At 44.0% G+C, this 22,852-nt stretch overlaps 2 protein-coding genes across 25 annotated transcripts in view; one reads left to right on the top strand and one right to left on the bottom strand.

Moving 5' to 3' along the window:
* Positions 1-22,852, bottom strand: part of LOC107994781 (myocardin-like) — a 291,174-nt gene that overhangs the window by 119,836 nt on the left and 148,486 nt on the right. The window contains exon 1 of one of the 23 annotated variants that reach the window (XM_062081742.1): positions 15,264-16,889. The exons of the other annotated variants lie outside the window; for them this stretch is intronic. The gene's annotated coding sequence lies outside the window, so the exon portion shown is untranslated. Of the gene's footprint in view, positions 1-15,263; positions 16,890-22,852 lie in introns of those variants that run through there. 23 annotated transcript variants of the gene reach the window in all.
* Positions 7,259-22,852, top strand: part of LOC107994785 (glucose dehydrogenase [FAD, quinone]-like) — a 55,278-nt gene continuing 39,684 nt past the window's right edge. For both annotated transcript variants that reach the window (XM_062081788.1, XM_062081795.1), the window contains exon 1: positions 7,259-7,947. The gene's annotated coding sequence lies outside the window, so the exon portion shown is untranslated. The remainder of the gene's footprint in view (positions 7,948-22,852) is intronic.

Below are 22,852 nucleotides of genomic sequence, written 5' to 3'. Positions count from 1 at the left end.
CTCTCATCCCGTGTACGATATTAAACGCGGTTCGAGGCGCACGCGTTCTCGCCGTTAACGTTAAGCGGCGGCCAAGAAAAATCGACCAACCCGATCCGGGGAATAATTCATCTGTCAGTACTCCAAAACGAGTTACAAGAGGGTGCAGGTGCGCGCCTATTAAACGCCGGTGACGAAAACGAATGACGCGAATAAATCTATTCGTAAATAATTCACAAGACGACGAGGTGGTTCCTCGAGAGAGCTCCTTTCAAATCACGCGCCATTATTGTCGCTTTCAACCCGACCACCTCTGAACCCCCGTGCCTCGATCATCGATCTGCCACGAGCGAGTTTCGTTCCACCTTTATTGCATCTATTTAGAATTCTATCCCTAATCGAGATTAAACGGAAAATTTCGATTGTAATTGAAGAGAGGAGATAATTCCATTACATATATCCCTGGTCACGAACAACTAGCTGATCAAACTGAGACATTTAAGTACAAATAGAAATCCATTGATGATAAATGAAGTTCGAATAAATGGATTCAATCGTACGTCTATAGACTCGTATAAATCGTATCGAATCAATTGACGCCGATCGATAATCGCTGTCCCACGATCAGAGCCATAAAAATCGAGCAATCATCGAGCTACGGTTCCCGGGTCGCGGGTCAATAGTATCGATCGCGTTCACATAGCCAGGTACCATATCGCAAACGAATCGAGGAGCGCGATCGACGTCGAAGAAGAAGAACAGGTGGCGGCCGTTACCTCCCTTGTTTCCGGGAACCGAGAGAGAGAGAGAGAGAGAAAGGGAGAGAGGAGAGCCGCGTGTCCACCGAGCCAGGCTACCTAAACCTGGTGGAAAGGCGCGCGGCAGGATCCACCACCAGTGGATCGCGCGGCAGTAACCCAAACGACCGACAATATAAGCCTGTACGCGTCGCCGATAGAAAAAGGGGGAGGGCGAAGAGGAACGATCTTCCACGTTTCCAAGTCGCGTTATTATCGCTGATCACGTAGCTACTTAGAAGCGGCTCTTCTCTCTCCGTGGCTTTTATACCGTAGGCATCTCTACTGGGCAAGGTAGTCGGGTGAGCCAGCCTGGTTTTACTCGTTCCCTGGTCCCTGCCGCTTCAGCTACCGCGCCATCTCCTTCTCTCCCTCTCTGATCCTTATTCCTCCTTCTACCGCTTCTGCTCTTTTGCCGTTGCTGCGCTTCTTCTTCTTCTTCTTCTTCTTCCACCTCCTCCTCTTCCTCCTGCTGCTCCTGCTCCTTCTCCTCGTCTCCTGGCCTCTCCGATCTCTCGCGCTGGTTCTCATTCCAAGCGTTGCGCGCCAGCGCGGCTTTGTAGGTATTTGTGGCTCGGTGCAGACGACGAGCGGTCCCGGCTCGGCCAGACAGCGCTGCGCCTTCGCGAGCTTCCAGGAATCGGTGCACGCGGGAAGAAAGGAGACGCTTGCGGAGAAAAGCGCTGGCCGAGGCGGACGGAGCGAAGAGGGAAGAGTCGTGGGGCGACTAGACGGTGGGAACCTTTCCCGGCGCGGACGAGAAGCCTACCCGACACGTCCTATCGGCCGTGTCTTGTTTTGACGCCGAGTCAGCCGAGTCATCGACCTCAAAGGTCGTCGTGCCATCCCCCCGTCGAACGGAAAAGCGGCCCCGATCCTCCGCTTCCGCTTACGCTCGCGCTCACACCGCCTCGTAAAAAGATTCCCCTTCCGCCACGTGTCCCGACACCTGCCGCGCTCTGGGAAAACGCCACTGTTTCGGAAACTACTTCCCTCCGCGTATTTTTTCGTTAACTCGGGGAAAACTTTTACCGAGAATTTCGATGATTATCGATAAATTTCTACGATGCTTATGACCGTAGCAAGATAAACGCAGCAGGAGGGGAAAAAATGGAATAAAAAGGAAAATACTGGATATCTTTGGATCAAAATAACGCAGCAGTGGTGTGGTTACTAATAAGAGGAAGTCTAACTGGCTTTCGCGTTTCTTTGTCAATCGGAGAACCAAGCATCCTGGACAGGAGGATACGGTAGATACGTTAGTTGAAATAGTAGACGCACGAAGAAGTTACTTTGCATCGATAACGCAAATAACTCGTTCCTCGATTGGCTACCTTCCGTTTCGAGTTTTCAGAGGCGTTAACCTCGCCGCGGCAATAAATATTTTCACGGTGGACTTCTCGAGGAATTATTTCTCCGTGCCGATCAGCCTGGCCCGCTTAGTTAAGCCCGCTTAAATTACGCGCGCGTCCGAGCAATCATTTAGGGAAAACAGTAACGCGTGCCTTTTGCTGGAGGGTATCCGCTGACTTTTATTCACCGGGAAGAGGCCTCCACTCTTCCTTCTTTCGCGGTGGGAGAGACGCGAGGTGGACTAGGCACCACAATAACTATCAAGCGGAGCTTATTGTCCTTCCTTCAGGGATGCCCCCGGCCAGGGCCAGCCGAAGGGGTAGGCCCATTGTTGAAGACATACGCGTGTACGTCCGGCAATACGCAGCCGCCTTCTCTCTCGCCGCTCAAGATCTATCGTTGGAATTTGCGTATGTAGATTAACTCCCCTGCCGGGGCCTATTGTTCCCCAAGAAGAAAGAGGACGAGCGGGAGGCCGCGAGTATCTCTCCAGAGGTATACGCCCGCTCGTTAAAAGGTGACTTTGCCGGAACAGAGAGATGCCGGTGATGAGAAACGCGAGCAGATCTTGGCCTAGCTTCTGCTCGATATATAGAATAGTCGCGCGAAAAAGGATCCTTGATAAGCAATTGTAACCGAGAGTTCGCTGTTGCATTTCCATGGAGGGAATTTAGAGGTTAGGTCGCGACGTTGCGGTACGTATTTTATTAAAACGCGATTGATCTTAGACAAATCTTATAACTATGTCGATGATTGTTCATAATATCTCGTGATTTGATTCGGTATTCGACATTTCTAATAATTTCGTATAATTATATTTCGTATACGGTTATTTTCGGAAGATTCTATGTAGTAGTGGATTAAATTATATGAAACGATGTAACATAAACAAAAACTCACCAGAAACCATCAAGGGATATTCAAGGACAAGAAACGAACGTTAAACGGCACCGTACGTTTTTCCATACCGAAACCATACATACACTCGTTTCTCCAATAAATCGAACAGAAAGAAATCGCATGTCAGTCAGCGACCGTAAACGTCACCCGACACGATTTCCACCGAACGAACGGTACCCGGTTGGAGGTTGCCATCCGCGTAAAATCACTGCGGCAACGGAATTTCAGAAACCGATGTTACGCTCTGGGCAAGAACCATCGAATGCTAAAATACAGTGGCAATTACCTCGGACTCGGACATGGCCTGGACCAATTAAAGGAAGGATAGCAACCGACGCGACCGAGGATATCCCGCGACCCGTGAAATCTAATGCGATCGCATGCGCGCGCATCGCTTCTCTCTCTCTTTCTTTCTCTCTCTCTCGCTCGTTCTCCTTCTCCCTTTTCTATCTTCTTCCTTCATGCTGTGTACAGTACAGCCAAGGTACGCGCATGCGTGTGCACATGCGCGCTGCGTGCGTGTGTCCAGGCTCGTAATAAAAAAATTGACGACATCGCCACCGCGCCGGCGACACGACGGCTCCCCGCCGACCAATAGCTATTGATCAGCGGCTCTCTTGTGCCTGTGCGTGGCCGACGGCTTTGGAAAACGTGCAACAGATCCTTGGACCGAGCAATTCGAAAGGGACATTCGAAGCCACAAGCTTGCCCCTTTAAAGTTGGTCACAATTTATTTCGAGCTACGTGGATACTACGCAGCATCCTGTTCCCGTCCACGATCCCTCGCTGTTCGAGATTTTCCAATGGATTGAAACTTGACATGAAGATGATTGCACTTCATTTTGAGGTATTATTTATATTTTCGAATATACTCGATGAACGAAATATATATTCGATTTACGAATTTAGGTTCATAATACGAAAGTTATGAATATTTCGATATCGTATGATTTAGAATAGGTTAGGTTATGCAAAGATCCGAATATGATGACGTCGTATATTTATATCGTCGAAATGATCGAAAAAAACGTGATCAAGAGATTATTTGGTAGAATTCAACGTGACTGGGAAAATATTTAGCGAATTGGTATAGTTATTATATAGAATTGAGATGATTCAATTAGAAGAGTTGTAGAATTATGTATTTATATATAGGGTTATTCGATCTTTCTCCTAACATAACCTAACTATCTTTATTGTAAATTTTTCTTGGATTTCTATACATGTATACATATATTACGTATAAAATTCACTTTAATTATAATATTTTTCCGTTTATTAGATGAATTAGTGAATCAATTTCCGATATAAATATCTAAAATAAAGTCGTACAAGTATAATTCGACTTTAATTGACATCATTGACATATTATACCATTTATCGATATATAACTCATACCATCGACATTAGTGCGATTCGGCTGTTGAAAGTCGTAGGTCTGTCTGCAAGTTGTAATAGGTAACTACGCTCGTTCGTTATCCACGACGTAGTTCTGCGTCGTTTACCGCTGCCAACTATCTCGATTACTGTCCGAGAAATCGCTGACTTGACGACTCTTCTCGCGAACGATGTTTCAAAGGACATTTAAAGAATCCATCGCGTGAATATTCCTCATGAATCATCCTAATTGATTTATATCTCCGTCCGGTTATTTTATCGCGAATTTCACGTTATTCATTAAAATCTATATTATCGAATGTAGAATTCGAGGGATCGAACAAAAGAATAATGATCTCAAAATTCGAGCCCAAACGATTTACGATTTCCTCCTGGCCAAGACGAAATGCGATGATTATCGTTTACAGCCGGTGAAACGCAGTTGTTAGGCCTCGTTTCGACTGCCAAACGTAGAGGAGACAATCGTGAGAACGCAATTAAGTTTCCAGCCAACGATTCAAGCCAAGGATTCAGGCTAACATGGATCATCCTAACCATTACGTCAGTCCCACGCAATATATTATTTACGTTCTGTTCGAGATGTTATTTATTCTTTTCTCTCGAATAATCATCTCGTCAAAAGCATCGATTGATAAGATTTTTACGATCGAATAAAAGACTCGTTCAAGCACGCACCTATCGCCATTTATAAATTGTTTACACTAGAAACACAGGTATCGTTATATACATATATTTACCAACGATTTGAATAAGCGCCGGATATTTGAAAACATGTATGCAATTCGCTGAGAAAAATACGTTTTCTCAGACATACGATAATTATCTTAGAATAAATCGCGGATATCGTGCATCGTCGACAAAAAAATTCCACATTGTACTGCGAACGCATCGAAAAGAGAAAAGGAGGGTGAAGAGGCACGCAGGAGAGGTTGGGTGCGTGGGAATGCGTTTCCATTAAATCGGTCGATTTCTTGCTCGGCCACGACGAACAAGCGACGAAATCGAACATAAAGCACGGTAACGATTCTCGGTCAGGATGTCGTGGACTTTCTAGGATGCTTCTTCTAGGGGCTTTCTCGATCATCGATCTTCCGCGTCTCGTTTGACCAACCCGGTGAACGGTGACACGGAAGGCGTCGTAAGCTTGATTTATGAATATTTTTCTTATACTTGTACATGTGCTGTCCACGATCGCTCGAAAGTCGATAATGTTTTGTGTTGATTTGATTTCAGATGGTCCCGAAGATCAGATAGATCCAACCTATGAAATTACTGTCAAGATATCGAAGACAAGATGATACGTTACACGGTCAATCATATATTCTCATACAAGACATTTTATCTATTTTATTTTTGTTAAAACTTTGTGTAATTCCTTTCATCCCACAAATTTTTATCATTACTTCGATCGTTTGAATACAATGATGTACATTATCTAAAATTTTTGTCTATCTCATATTATAACAAGATATTTGAAAATTACGATAAAGAGATTGCGATAAATAGATATTTAGATTTTTGATTTTACAATTATTAAATAACATTGATTTTTTTCTTTCAGAATAGAAAAACACTCCCCATACTCCATAGTCATCGAATATCTATTTTCCCGAAAAGAAATTAGAATACACAGCTACGCAAGCGTTCCCTCTTTAATCGACAGTATTCGAGATTTAATCAATTAAATCAAATTACCCGTCACGCAAAATATCTAAACCTAGAAACTCCAATTTTGGATCCTGAGAGAGGTACCCGTCTGAACCAGACTATTGGCAACCAACGAGAGGCGGTCGCGATCGAAAGAGACGAAGAGGGTTTAAAAAAGGAGCAGAGCCAGGGTCCGAGGCGTGTTTCAAAATCGTCGCCGCGACCTTGCCGGCGAGGACGCCGCGTTTCTCCGCCGCGCGTTCTCGATCACCTCTCTCGATCCATCGAACGATCGATCAGGTCGGCCCCCAGGTACAGCTGACCGATGACTAAGATTACGCGGCACCGGCCGATTGTAATTGGCTCGCGCAAAACCTATCGCGTGCGCACTCGCCTACGCAGTAAATCAGCGGCGGGTTAAGGATCGCTTATAAATAACCAATTAGAGACACCTGCGTTCGTCCTGTCTCCCGCGTCGAGCGGAGAGCCGACCTTATATCCCCGCGGAATGCAGATGCGCGACCGTTTCGCTTTGATCTTTATTCTTACGCGCGGTATCGCGCGCCGCCGATCCTTTGTACCTCTTTGTATCGACAGTTATACGTACCAGCTGGCATTTGTACCTGGCGGACCTTTCGACAGGGAGGGGAGAGGAGGAAAAAGTATGCGATGCTGATTAATAGGCGAGCCCCGATGGTGTTTCAATCGCCTTGGATCCCGGACAGGAAAGCGCGCCCCGTTTCACGGACACACCTGTGTCTTTAAGAACACGTCTAAAGAGGGAATCTAAGAAGGTTTGTGCAGAAGCAAGGAACAAGGATACGATGAATGGGGATGAATGGGGTGGGCTTTTTTCACGATTCTTATTGAGGATTCTTATTGGGATGTCCATCTTCGTTTCTGGTTGTATTGGGGACATTAGGTGGAAAATATATGTACGTCTGATGGATATCGATCGTCGAGATATCAAGTATAGGATAATATCGAGCTTCTCTATTCTATTTTAATTTTAATTTCTACTTTTAATTTCTCTATTCTATTCTATATTTCTAACGTCTTGGAAATTTCATTTCGCTTTCGTTTTTCTATTCTGTGCGATATTATAAAATTATGGATGTCTATATCGATTTTATCGATGCAAATTTTCTTTAGAATTATTCCTTAGAACGAGCTCCAAACGAAAAAACGAACCTTGCGAACGCACAATACGGTTACTTAATCCTTCCACATTTAATTTAATTAAATTTAATTTGAAACAATAGTCTCTTATCGCGAAATCATACCTTCCGATTAACCGTAAAGGTAACAAAATCTCACCTATGAACTTGCCATTCGTTTCACGATGCACTCCGGCAGAAGGAACAAAAAGCGACGCGAGAGGAGGACAACGAGGACAGCTAGCCGGTAGGCAATCGACGATACAGGGAAAGGAAAGAGACAGCTAGAACTATGGAAAGAACAGAAGGAACGAACACGGAGGCTCGCGTCACGGTATATATGGATCGTTGTTTGTGTTGATCGCCGTGCAACACGCCACGCAGAAACACATCTAGTCGCGTGGGAAGATCGCGCTCCCATTACACGTCGACCACGGTAAAGTTACGGCGTGTTTTTCTATTCATTCGAAATTCGCGCGTTTTCTATGATTATCTGAAGTGCGATGAGTTCGGTGATTGGCCCGCTGGCGCGCATGCGCTCAGAGAAATTTACGACCTCGCATGCGAACTCGTCGCGTTAGTCTTCTTCGAAAAGTGATTCGTGAATTGTACGATAAAATAAAAGATTCAGTTTGTGATTTCGCTTTGTTCTTTGTTCATTGTTCAATCTATCGCCTAAGTGATTTTCTTCCAATCCAGTTTGACGAAATATACAAGTAAGTGATAGCTTCGTTCATACGTAGGTAGCTACACACGAATTTCATATTCGTTGTAGGTTATAGGTTAGGAAATTGGACATTGCGAGAAAATATTATTTCTTAGTTACTAATAATACATATAATTTAGAGATAATGCGAAAATATAGTAATGTTTATGTAAGAAACAAGAAAGAATATATTCATTGTTCACTTATTTATCGAATAATTAAAATACGATGTAAAAACGCGACAGAAGAATCCTATATTTTACGAATACTGTATTTCACAAAAAAAATACGCGACAAAACGATAATTATCGGTCGACAAAATGATTCTTAATAACGTTCGCGATACGAGGAAGAGTAAAATTTATAAAGATCCAGGATAAGCGAAGCTGTGGACAAGCACTTACGCTTCTTACACATCCGCCTAACCTAACCGACACACTACACAACCTGCAAAAATCACTTAACAAAAACACTTCGCACGGGAGAACAGCGGTCATAAACTACCAATAAATTACAAACCGCTGTACCGAGAAAACCATCAACTTAATTCGAAACGAAGGTAGCGGGATTACCGGGGCCTCGTCCACCTCGGTCTCCCTCTTATCCTTATCTCGTCGGTGCGGGTAATTGAATTAAGTCGCCTCGTTATTTCCCGCGGTAATCTCGTGTCCGCACGGGGCGGCTTCGTCGTTGCGGATCTCGTCCGCAAGGCCTCCTCTTTGCTTTATTGCCCGATACAATTTGTCCCGGTCCCCCGTTTTATTTATCATACCCGGTGCCCGCTTCCGAGAACCAGGTCCCGATTCCTCGATAAGTTCTGGTGAAAAGAAGTCGGACGGGAAGCCGAGTATATATACGTAGGATAGCACGGTTGGTGGAGGGTTGCGAAGGTGGGCAGCGAACTTTAATTTACACTCTCGGTGATTTATCCCGAGGCGGCCTCCACTTCCGTCTCCGATTCGACGATCGCCGCGCTCGCTCGTTTCTTATCTTCGTTTTTTTTCTCCCCCCTTTTTTCTTTCTTTCTTTCTTCCTTTTTCCTCTTTGCCGCTCCCTTTTCTCTCGCTTTCGCCGCGAGTTTTCGGGAGAGGCTCGCGCTTTTTGATTTACGATCCTCGAAGACCTCGAGGCAGCGGAACGGAAAGGCTGAGAGGAGCCGCGGAGAGGAAATGGAGAGAAACGGAGGAGGAGAAAGAGAAAAGAGGCCGTTTGTTTTGCTCTTTTCGAGTCAATTTCGACAGTCGCCTCGTTACTCCGTTGAATTTACGACGCATCGGGATATATCGGCTGCGAGAGACCCGCGGCTCTTGTCGAATCTTGTATTTGAACGTATTCGAACCCCTCGGCCATGGATAAACGCGCGAAATTATGGCGGAGGCGAGAAACGATCGGCCATCGGGTAATGATGATTAATAGATTGTTCGATCGTGGCACGTATCATGCGTTAAGGGAGTATAATGTGTATATATATATATATATATGTTATCTATTTGTTATCTATTTGAACGTGATAAATGTAGTTTCGCGAGATCGAATATCTTATATTAGATCTTGATTCGATCATCGATATCTCGTTCAATACAAATTTATGCATTTATGGAAAAGTTAAATATATTCATATTTAATTTGATTTTGCAAATATTCTATCTATTCTCTACTTTGTTGTCACGTGTTTTTTCTAAGAGGTGATATTTTCTTTTGAAGCAAGACACGTGGGTTATTATTCGACCGTATTATTATGCGCGTAAACAAGTTCCTCGCGATAAACATTTCTTATTAGTCATTTCCTATTAGTCATGTTCAGGTGGCGTCTATTTACAAACTTATCTAATAAATCTTATCTATTAAAAGGTTTCTTAATCCGACAAACAACAACAAAAAAATAAATAGAAATTATCCTTGCAAAAAGATTTATCACGAAAGATCGCTGAGAAATAACGCTTAATACATTCATACGTCGCTCTTCTTCTTCGCATCGAAGATTCATTTTAACTAATGGAAGACGCTCTCTAAGGCAAGTCAATTATTAGACATTATCGAGAGATTTATCTAAAAGAACGAAAAAAAAAAAGAAAGAAAAAGAGATCACCCCATCGTTACATTCGTAACTTCTTAATCCTATCCTTTAACTTCGATAATATCAAGCATTCAACCAGCCATTCGCGGATCGCACAAAGTATCAAACGAAACCGAGCCCACGTCGCGCATTCAAAAACCAACAGACGATTCCATCGTCCGCGGTACAAAACAGGAAGAAAGAGCGAAGGGGAAAATAAAAGTAGCAGAAGAAGAAGAAAAAAACCGCGGAGTAATTTAAACTCTGTGAACGAGAGGGAGGTAGGGGGTTGTTTTCGTCTTGTTTCGAGATCAAATCGGCAAACGTATCGGTCGGAAGCGAGCACCGGTGCCAGAAAGATTGACTTTATCTCGTGGCAAACCGATGTTCCGACCCATCGAGACGGGTCCTCTCTCTCTCTCTCTCTCCTCCCGTTTCAAATCCGACCAAGGAATTACCAACGAGGGCACAATATGTCGGGCCCCATTAAAATTTCGAGCGATGCAAATGAAAGTTTTTCGGGTCCCGCGAAGCTTGACAAGCGGCTGCTATTCGCCCTCCGCCCGGGCCCGCTTTATGCGCCACTCTGGACGAGTGACAGCGAGGGCCCCGCCGGAATCTTGTATAATTCGTCCGTTGGATGGAATTAATGGGCCGTCCGCGAATTTATCACTCGTCGGGGCTCGGGGACGGAGTCATGGATCGAAGGTGAATATCGATTTCTTCTCTTTTCGAATTTCGTGGGATGGTAAGGAAAGGGGGGAAAGAGGAAAGAGTGATTTCTCGGAGCGATCTTGGAACTAGGATAGGATGACACGAAGATTGTGAACGAGGAATTTGAATAAGGAGTTTTGTTTTTGTTAATGTTTTAAATATATGATAGATATTGGATATACAATGCGAATATATTTCTTATTTACTTCGATATTAGCCATCTAAATTATATCGATAAACGGTTTTTATATTGATTTTCAAGTGTGTATCTCAGGCGAAGATGACGTTTGACGATTAACACGAGTTTTTCGGCGTCCCAAATTTAAAATTATTTAATAAAATCATTATTCGTCATTATCTGCACTTAGAACACGTTGTAATTTTTTGAATGAACGTGGATAATGGATAATGGTTCGTTCTTCCTTAATGAATGCGCAACAATCGGTTCATCTCAAAACAATGGACTATAAAATTAATGGTTCGCGAAACGCTATCCTCACCGTGCGAAGGATTGCATCTATTAATTTATAATAATCTCCATTAATTTTTTGCACAAAGCGAAAATTTCGTATTTCGAATTTTATTACGAATTCTGCAACAAACATTGATTCATTGTCCCAGTTAACCACACGTAATTTCTTTCTTTCGCCCATTCATTTATTTGACGAATGATTCCAAAGGAGGAACACGAAGGAATTCAATTACGATTTGTGGAATTACCCGTTGCAAATGCACCAGAGAACCACTCTCGAGACACGCGTTTCACATTCGAGATTCTTAATTAATTCTCCCGTGAGATTTACGGTGCCATTCGTTACGTTCAATTGCGCTGTATATTCATACACCGAATAGAACATAATCGTAAGTATCGATAATATCAAGTTTTTCAAGATCGCGATACGTTGATTCAGCTCGTTTTCGTCACGAGAGTGGACAACGGTATCAAATCGAACGTAGAATTTGAGATAAAATATCTTCGGTGCGCTATATACATTCGAAATATGTAAATTGTTTTATCATGAAATTTCTCGAAAAGGAATACCGGTATATATATTATCACCATTGCTGTACTATAAATTACAATAAAATCTCCCTATATAATATGATATATACGCTAAAAACTAAAAACTATTCTAAAATTATCGAATTCCCAGTATCGAAATATTGGAAATATCATTGGATAAACGGACCAAAATTTTTTCTATTTCTTTTTTTTTATTTACCAAACGTGCACAGACCACGGTTTGGGATTCTAATCCGAGCACCGCGTAAACTATCCTTTAAGAGGCAGCAGCGTGTACGCTGAGAAATCAAGGGAATTTCGCTTAACGAGTCGATTAGAATTCGAGAGCCGAGCCGCGTTACAGGAATTTTATATCGGCGATTTATCGGCATATAGTTTAGGAGCTAAACGGAATTCCACTTTCCGAACCGGCAGCTTCCGTCTAATTTTATCGGCTTCGTTTCCTTCTACGTGCCGGCAAGCATTCGAGGAATCGATATCGATTAGCATCGCGCGTTGGATGGCGAAAATCCGGCCGTGTGTCGCGATCGAGGCTTCGCTTATAGATTATAGGATCGTGAATTTTCAATTTTTCGTCCAACTATCTTCGACGATAATTCAATTTTCGGACGAGTTCAACTCCCGTTTCCGTTTAGATTTACGCGTACATCGAGGATAGTTTCGAAATGGAGATTTTAATTCAGGGGGTACAGGTGTAAGAACAAAGTGTCGGGGAAAAGTTTTTTCGAAACGCGCGAAGAACATTGGCGTGAAACGTGTTTTGAAAACGGATCTAGCGAAACAGGTAGCTTAACTAGTTTAATAACTAATTCATAAGTCGCCTGCCTATTAATAACATAATTTTTATCGCACGATATAATGTAATATTAATGTGTCGATTCTAGATCGATCACAGATTGTTGTATCCTCGATAAATGTTACTTTTTTACGTGTATATATATATATATACGTATTAATAATTAAAAACTAGATAAACTGTTTCACAGTCTAACATTTTCAACAAATTTATTCCCTTTTTATCTCGCTGATAAAAATCCGATTTAGATTAATTCTAACGAGACTCGATGGAGAGCGGCAATTTTCAACCCCGAATAAATTTCATTTATCGTCTATTCGCGATTGCGCTTGGTGCACCTTGGTCGATAAATTTATCGGGTGTACAAATTTTCTTGACGATCTCCTACCCATAACCTCTGTCGGAACTCGGACTCACGAGCAGGTTGCCTAATCGAGGAACGTCTAACGGGTGTCTAAATAATTCCTACGTGAACGGATCCCCGTGGGCCGCGCAATAAATTTGCACACAAAGTGCTCTTTGTGCCCGATACCCCCTTTTGCACCTTTCCGCGCCGCTCGCCTAGCCGAGCTTCTTCTTTCTATTTACGCGCGATCTTTTACCCGTCAGAGGATTTTATTTCCCTTCTCGCCCCCCTCCTTTCGTTCCCTTGGAACAGAGTGCCTCGTCCTCTCGCTCTCTGGATTTTATTGTCCCTCGGGATGTTCGTTGCCTCGGGAATGGTTCATTCCAACCTAACGTATTTACGCTTCGCTTCGTTCAAGATATCGTTTTCAAGATTAAACTTTTATCGCTTTCGTGGGAATATAAACAAGGTTTATTTTATTCCTATGTAAATACGTATTATATACTATTATCCTGTAATTCTTTCTTTCTATATATATATATCTATATATTATGCATATATAATTTCCGATGATAATAATTCAAGAATTTTTTTCATTCGACGAGATAGCGAGATGATTCACGCGAGTTGGATCGAATCAGAAAATTCTATTAGACTTTTTTCTTTCATCCACGTTTAGATAGAATAGAATTTTGTAGCGAGAGTTGTAAAATTGTAAAATTGATCGAGAATTTTCGATTTTAGAATTAGAAATTTTGTTTATAAAAAAAAAAAAATGTGCGAATAAACCAAGATTTCGAGTAATTGATTCGTAGAAATACGAGAAATGACAAATTCAACGATAATATTATTCGATATTAAATCAAAATTATATCCGTGTAATTATCTTAGAATTATCTTCGCACGTTTCACAAACGATCGTGACTATTTTATCTTCAAGTAAGCTCGTTTCTCGCGCCATTAATTTCACCCCGAGGGTGCTAGAGAAGAAGAAGAAGAAGAAAAAGAGGAAGAAGGAGAAGAAAACGGGGAGTGGGGAAAAAAGAAAAAAAGAAAAAAGTGAGGACGAAATTAACATGACCAACGCGAATGAGTTTCGGATTGTGGGCCACGCGGTCGCTAATGATTTAACGAGCCGGTGGCACGCGATGGGCGTGGATTCCGGCAGGAGATTCGGGAATTAAGATGTTGCAACCCGCCATCCGAACCCTCCATCTTTCGCGGAATCTCCCCTTTAACGAGGGAACCATTGTCTTGATTGATTTTTGCCACAGATCTCCCCGCCTTCCGAAAATTTTAAGCAATTATTCCTCTTTTTTTTCTTCTTCTTTCTCTTCTTTTTCTTCTTAGGCAGGATGGGGAACAATTTTAATAGTTTGACGAAGGAAGCGAGGGGGAAAAAACTTGCATCTGTTCGAGAGAGGTGAATTCATTAAGATCGAAGGTATTCGTTAATATTCCATTTCGCGGTTGCATCTAGTTAAGATACGGAGGGTAGAATTAAGTGCGAGTTTAATGGATATTAAGAAGGAATGTTGATTATGATTTTTTTTTAAATTTTCGATACTGATTAATTAATATAACGTGTCTTTTAAATATTAGATTTTGAAAGATACGTCGAAATTCTTAGAACAAACGTGACCAATTATTGAATTCCATCGATCAAATCAGACAAAATGTATCTATCTCCACGAGGAAAAAAGAAAAAGATTCTGAGACCTTGAGACAACAGGTGGGCAGATATGTCGCATTCTTGAGATACACGCAAGAAATAAAGAAAAAAATCGACGATAGATTCACTCTCATCTTTCCTATTTAATCCTCGGTTAATCAAAACGAGCTTTTTCATCCATCTTCTCGAAAAATTCGAACGTGGCCCGATTTCGCGTGCTAATAAAAGTTCGTGGACCAACTAAAGACGAAAGAGATCGAGAATCAACGCGCTAGATCACTTTCATAGCTTTCGATTACTACTCGAAAGCAATAAAGTATACAAATGAGGTTGATTATGAGATGATTATTTTATAAGTTATTTGAAGTACAAGTTGAAAATATCGTTGTAACATACAACTGTCTTAAATAATATATTGCAATTCTTTAATCGAATGACTTTAATCAAATTGTGTATATTATATTCATCTCCAAAATCCGATAATATTAAGATTATTTAATTCACGAGTTTTCAAAGTATTTCCAAGATGTCAACAATACCCGATAACTTTCTTAAAAGTAACAAAAATCTACTTGAAAATATTTTCATCCTCACCCCGTTCATACAACATTTGATATACCATCCAGACAGACTCGAAATCTACTCGTAATACGCCTTATCCCATCTCCGATCGTGGAAGATCGAGAGGTGCGTTTACAGTGGCTAGCGAGCAGGGTACCTTGTCACCTTGAAGCTATTGCTCGAAGATATTGTAGGTTGAGTGTAGGTAGGCCCCCTCTCCTCCATTGAATGATGATCCAACCACCTTCTCGTGTCCCTCTCTTTCTCTCCGAGCCGATGAAACGGCTGGCGTCCCTCTGGTCCCAGATGTCTGGCAGATTTTCACGCGGATCGAGAACGAACGAACGAACGAACGAACGATCGAGGAGAAAAAGAAGGAGGCGATGGCGTCGCGACGACGAGAATCGCGCGTGGAACGCAACGGTCGCAGCGTTCTCGGCCGGCTTCTCTCTCGCTCTGAAGGAAGGAGGAACGTTGGTCAAGAACTGTCGATCGCGTGGCACCTCCCGAGAGGGATCTCGATTCTTCCGCCGGTTGGGAAGGGTAACCTCTAGCAGCGACCCACGCGACCACTGCCTCCGCTCGCTGCCTCCGCACGCAATCCGCCTCTAACGGATGTCCGCGATCGCGGATCTCTCGATTCTCGAGCGAGTAGTGGCTCCAGGGGGATAGATCGGACGATTATCGGCGAGTTTGAAGAAATCGGCGATCGAAGAATGGTGGATGAATCGGGGGAGAGAGAGAGAGGAGGGGGCGATTCGCAGTAGGTCGAGAAATAGAGGAATTGAAGATTCGCAGCAGTCGAATTATTATTCAAATTTTCTCTCCCCTGCTTTCGAAAACAATGTGATAATTTTAATTTCAAGATTATTTGAAATGGAAATATCTTGGGAGGTGTTGGGAGTTCTAGAGCCCCGGTTCGAATAAACTTTAAATAATCGGTATTGAAAGGTATGGCAGTTGGGAATTTATGCGATGTAAATAAACGAAGGAACAACAATCGGAAGGTGCATCAATCCAAAAAATTATTTCTCTACGTCTATTTCCATCTACATCAAACAAATAAACCGTCTTACACACGTCTTATATATATTTAATCGGCAGAGGATTCGAGGATTCTCCTTCTCCCAAATTTATAAAACTATAGCTATAAATTTTTAAAAAGTCAACGGAGTTCAAGGACCCCTCCTCTTTCACTTCCTTCTTTCCTCCTTAAAAATATACCATACGAATAAAAGATCGGGTTTTAATTTCGAGAAATTAACCGCTGCACACCCGATTATACGCTCTCAACTCTCGCTCGTGAGATCTACGTTGCAAGAGCGAAGCCATTAAGCCGTTACCAGGCCGTCACCCGTTAGATTTCGACGCAAGGATACCTGTTTATAAGGCGGCAAACCGCGGCCCCACGTTGTTGACTGCGAGAGAGCCCGTGCACGCCGACGCATTCACCTGTATGACGTAGTCCACCGGATCGGATAGGATCGGGCAGGCTCTAGAAGCGGCGATTAGCGGGGCCGTGGGCGAGCGGATCGCGGAGGAGGAAAGGCGCCGTGGAAAAAATGGAGACCGCTTCGTGTAAAACTAGTTGATGACGTGGTGTGCCAAACACTCGTTCGAATTCGGCTCGGGGAACGAACTCGCGCGGGTCTTCTCTCTCTTCCTTCCTTCGTAAGATGATACCAATCTTCGTGGATGATGAATTTTGGAAAATTGCTTAAAACAAGTAAGAAAGAAAGGATTTGAAAGAAAAAAGAAACGTGAAATTTGCATCGATTAGCAATATCCGTAGCTTTCCTAGGACAGGTTTTTAAGAGAACTGGTAATGTATAGGATCTTTTTATTAAAATAAAATTCCTTCCTTGTCTTTTTGAGACCCGTTTAAAAATTATTCGTGGCATTTTATATAGATCGCGGTGATCGCAAGTGAATCACGGAAACCCGTTCTTCCATTAATTCATCATTGAGAAGCAGAAAATGAATAAATTTTCCTCCCCTTTGCCTAACCTCTCCCCGATCGCGCAATAATTCTCTCCACACGGTTACATAGCTAACAGCCTGCCAGAAGAAGACGAAGCAATCTCGAGCTTTCTGATCCCCGGCGAGATCCCCTCCGATTATCTCGATCCATTCCGAAGCGACGACGAAACGGCACCGGTACCCAAAGATTACGTTAGGAGGAGGAGGGCTGGATTCGAGCCGGCCGTTTCACTTAACGATCCGATCGAGGGGGCCAGAAAACACGTGGCGGGTTCGAGGAGGCGAGCTTCCTCGTATCTCATCCGTATCTTCGTTCCGGTGAAAAATGGGCTTGCGACGGCCAACTCTCTCACGGGATCCGCGGCCGGCCACGACGACACGGCGACACCAAACCGATCGCGTATCGTTCGAATATCCCCTGCCTCCTGCAAATACGTTCCACGTATTAATCCCCTCCCCTCCCCTCCCCGGCGCGATGATTTATTCCCGAATTAAGATCCGGATCCGGATAACGGTAAGTGGGGCGCGTTGGACCCTCTCCAAGATCTTCGAAAGGCCTTCTTAAGTAGCGTGACATTCGTTCAGAGTGTAAAGTGTGTTTTACAGAAGATATTTGCCGAATCGAGGGTTCAAGCCATCACCGGATATTCTACGTTATTAATGAACGAGCTCCTACACGAGAATAGTGGTTACACCATCGAATCTCTAATTCCAAGAATCGAGAATTACTGCACAAAAGAATATCGAAGTTCGTTTATCGAGTTTACGACGAATTTCAATTAGACAGAAAGTTGTCACGCTCCAAAGATGTTTCACCGCCATATACGTATTAACATATTCTGTAGGAGACAAGCTGGACAGATATAACGAAATAGACTAACCCTCTCTATCGATGCAAATACGGTGATCGGTGGTTTCTCGGTCTCTTGGCGTATATTTACGTCTAGCCGAAGGGGTCTCGGCCCGTTATCGGGCGAAAAGTCAAAAAGGGCCGGGTGCCCCGCGAGATTTATCGCGGAGAAGGTGGTCACGTGGCCAATGGACCGTGGACCGTGGCGAGTGTAAACACGTGTTCCTGCCGTTGTATCCGACACCATAAAACTGGAGCACTTGATTTTACTGCCTGTCGCGGCCCCAATGGCGGGTCCCTCCTTCGATAAAAGTGTCCGCGAGGGGCCTCGAAACGCGCCACCACGAATCTCCTCAGCTCCCCTTTCCTCTCCTTCTTTTTATTGGATCGGTATCTCGGGACACGCGTGACACGCCGCTTTCCCCCTTATTCTTCCTCTTCTTCTTCTTCTCCAGCGCGCCGCCTGGAGGAAGGGAAAGGGGAAGCTAATAAAATAAAATATTCTTAATATTTACGAGCGGACGACTCGTTGCCACTTCGAAGAAAGTCTTCCGTGGAAAGACTTCTGGTCGGCAGTCTTTGTTCGAGGGGACCGCGATTTATCGGTGGACACCGGGGGTATGTATAAGGGCCACTTGGGGGTCATCGGGGTCCCCGTTTTCGATGCCGAAGAGATACTCGAGGAACCGGTGCGTCAAGGAGATCGTTTTTATAGGCTGGCCGGATAAGAGTGGAGGATATTTATTGGAAATGGGGATTCGGGAATTGAAACGTAAGGTGCTTTGCTTTTTTCTTTTTTCTCTTTTTGCGAAGAGTATCGATAATATTCGGTGGGTTTTAACGTTTTGTTGGTGGAAATCATACGTGTAAACAGTGTTAAGAGGCGTCGTTAGGTGTCAAGTGTACGACGAAGTGAAAAACAAACACTCCATTTCGGTCATTGTCACCTGTTGCACTTTTCCACGACCCACACATCCCTCTTCCTGAAACTTGCGCAACCTCGTGTATCCAAGCGCACACCTCCTCCTCGCAATTTCCATTCAAACAATCCTCCAGAACGATTGCGAGTGGAGGAAACTTGGCAAAATACCAACGAAACTCCTTCGTGGTTGGGCAACAAACAACAAGCGCTCGAGGAACGTCGCCGGGACACAATCGGGCGGAAATATTCTCAGAACGCTGCGCTCGCGACGATTGCGCAACGGAAGAATTACCTGTTTGCCTGGTGTAACACAGGTTAGGAAATTAGGTGGAAAAACGAAAAGGCTCGCGGTCGATGGCAAAACTTTCTTAGAAACCGCTTTCGCGGCCTAGCTCGAACGCCTGGAACACCTGCCACCTCGAAGCGCGACTCGAGCAAGAATAGAGGTTTTTCCCAACGATGATCAGCCTCGTTGGGAACAATACCCGACGGGGCCGTAACAAGCCCGACTTATGACGTGACGATGTTTGATAAATCGATTAAACGATCGGAAAAACTGGCTCGATCGAACGACAATGTTGGTTTCGCGGAGGGAAACGTGCCTCGAATCGATGAAACGCGTATCCCAGCGGGAAGTTCGATCGATCGAACGACGCTGGAAAATTACCGGAAAGTGGCCGTTCGTGACTGGAAGATTACCGAGAATTGCCTATTTGTCCTTTGCACCGTGCGTCGTTAAGGGTTTGTCGACTCGATACGGGGGAACAACCGATAATGTCGATCGATGGATATACTTTTTACGCCGCTTCCTTTTCCTTTTTTCTTTTTTTTGAATTTGTCTTTGCTCCGTAAGGAGTTTCAATCAAGACGGTGTTATCGAACATCTATCGTTCACAGCTATCACTCAACATTCCTCGAACATATGTTGGTGAAATATTCGATGTTTCGAATTCTAAAGCTTCTCGACAAACTGGCTCCTCCTCGATCGAGGAATTTTAATTAAAAATCGAAACGTAAACAACTCGGAGGCCGGGAATCCATTCGAACAAAGGAATTATACACCGCTTCGAATTATATTCCTCCGCATCTTTTTCTCCTCCGCGTCTAACGCAACGATCCAAGGTTCGTCGTCGAGAGACGTCGCCGTCGAATTAATTCGCGGCACGTACGCGGGATCGGCTCTCCGCGCCGATTTCCAGGTACGCGAGGAGAGCGTCGCGCTTCGAGATCGCCGAGCTGCGCTTTCGTCGCGCGGAATTAATCGATGATTTAAAGGTGGGCAAGGTCGATCGTCGGCCGATGATTCAGAGGCGGTGAGTAAGAGGCATCTCGTGTTCGGACGTGTTTGGGACACGGCGAAGACGTACGGGCCCCGGGAAGAAAAACGGGGCCCGAATTTATCTTGTTGATCGATCGCCCAGGCAGGAAGAGGCCCGTCCCCGGCCCTGCTTATCGGCCCAATCTTCGCTCCTCGTATTCGACAATTCCCAACGCGACAAATTTTTGCACCCCCGACACGCGGCTGTCGATCCAAAATGATGGAAATATCGCTTCTTGCTGAATTCTGGGAATATCTGTTTCACTCGGGGCGTCCAGGGATTCGTGGATTCGTTCGCGCCAATTTCTTGCAATTTTCTTTCTTTTTTTCGAGATATATAAACTCCTGACGCGTGTATTTAAATATCGGCAAGTGTAAATGATTAAGATTATTCTATTCTGGAAAGAGAAAAAATAAAAAAAAATGTCAAACTCTCTTACTGCGATAATATCACTCCGTATAAATGCGAAAAGAAATTGTGACAAGTTGTTTAGCTGTTACGAAAGAGAGTTGTAATTTCAAAAAGAAAAAAAAAAGAGAAGAAGAAGGAAAGATGAAGGAAATACCGTTCCACTTTCTCAACCGGATCAGGAAACACAAGTAAAGAAATCGGGCACGTAGGGTGCGCACAAGTACTCGACTTTCGAGCGTGGAACAAAAGCGCGCACGAGGTCGAAGCATGGTTTAATTAAGCGCGGCCGCTATTAGGGCCGAAAATTCGCGAAGCTCGCTTTAATTTGGACCGGGATTTCGCCACGGTAATAAAACGAAACGGACCGATAAAAGAGAAGGCACAAGGTGTCCGTTTGACTGTCCATCGTGGCCGTGCTCTGTAATAAAGGCGGCTTTGCCTCTGCCCCCATTGTCTTGCCTCCACCTCTTTCTCTCTCTCCTTCCTTGCTCCTGCTCCTCTTTTTTTTCTCCCTCCTCTTCCCGAGTCACCCCCTTCTTTCGTTATTCCGTGACTCGTTATCCCGTCGTTCCGGCTCGTTCAGAGGCAACCGTTTCCTCCCATGTCCCGCGTGCCACGCGGGAAAAGTTTATTGTTAAGGGTCATTTTAGAGCTTGCTCGTGTCCGTAAAACGATCGCCGAAATCAGCCCAACGGCAGTAAAAGTGGCTTTACCCTCCCTCCGTCCTGGTTTGTTCAAATTCCCGTAGAGAAATCTTTAAGGTAGCGATATTGACATGGTTTCAGATTTTCAGATTTGCTTTTCACGATTGGCGTTGGCGATGAAAATTTGTAATAACAGTAATATCACACTGGAAGTGGAAAATATAGAAATATTTAGGATAGTTGCTTCACAACTGTTAATAAAATCACTTCTATTCAGCGTCCCATACCGACTCGAATAATAATCAGCAAATACAAATGAACAACTCGAGAAATAGAATCTGGAAATTACATTACGTAAATCTTAGATGCACGCAAAGGAAGAAAAGAAAGAAAAGAAACCGAGAAAAGAGTTTCGTTTCAAAACAAATCACCGTTCCTCCCTAAACGATCTCATAAGGAAACGATTGGTACGCGGTGGCATCCAAAGACATCCTCGTCCGAGAGGAGAATCCGGCTGCATTCGATGGTGCCAGGTATCCGTTGCGGTTCTGGTTTCTGGTACTGGATTCTGGTCCGCAGACGGGGGCCCCCGATTAAAATGGAAACAAATGAAGTTGGACGTAATGAGGTCCTGCGGTGAGGGAGAACCCGTTCTTTAATTTATTCCCCTCCTTCGGCCAACCTCTCTCTTTCTCTCTCTCTCTCTCTCTCGTGTTACGCTTCTCCTCATCCTCGATTCTCTATGTACTTCCACCGTGTTCCCTTGTTCGCTCTTCATTTTTCATCCTCCCATGTATTTCACTCCGTTCCGTGAACTTCCACTTTTGTCCTGATACTTTCTCTCCTCCTCCTCTCTCCCTTTTCGATCCAATTCCTCTGATCAGGGATACCTGATGTATTTGTGTAGATCTGTTCTTTTGCCCGTCCGAAACGAGTCTGTTTGGGCAGTTCGAGCGCATGCAAGAAGAGTCTGCCACAAAAGTTTTATTTGTTAAATCTGTTGTAGGTTGTTTAATCGACGTGGAGCCAAGGGGGGGAAAATTTAAACGTTTGTCTATCGTATAATACCTGCTAAAAACACGATTGCATTGTAATAAAATGATGAAGTAAAAGAAAAGAAACGACACGTGTTAAGCAAGAAGCAAGACACAGAGTCGCGCTTATTCTTATTCCGTTCGACGAAACTTGACCAAAAACTTCAACGTTCCTGACGTTACGTAATTACCTAAAATATAACTTCGGAAGCGATCCAAATCCGATGTAGAAAGCAAAGAGGCGAAGATTTCACCGCGACGAGACCGATCCGGTTGACAATGGGTTGGCAGAGCGGCCGGTTGACATTATAAATCGCAATCAGTGGCTACCGAGCTATCAAAGGGGGAGAGGAGGAAGATGGGCGAGAGAACGGAGAGCAAGGAGAGGGGCGGCGCATTATGCAACCGCGGGGATGACCGGATCAGGAGACAGGTTTATGGGCGTTAAAAAATGGCCGGGCCCTTTAAACCGCGTAATTAAGTGCCGGTATTTTAAGCAGCAGTCAGAACTCGAATGCGCGAGTGAATTATACCTACACGAGGATACGAGTTCAAAACTCACGTGGAAATTCCTTGGGCAATTGTT

This window comes from Apis cerana, linkage group LG1 (genome assembly GCF_029169275.1).
Source record: "Apis cerana isolate GH-2021 linkage group LG1, AcerK_1.0, whole genome shotgun sequence".
Taxonomy (NCBI): domain Eukaryota; kingdom Metazoa; phylum Arthropoda; class Insecta; order Hymenoptera; family Apidae; genus Apis; species Apis cerana.
The sequence above is the reverse complement of the archived record's forward strand: the minus strand, read 5'-3'. Positions and strand labels throughout refer to the sequence as shown.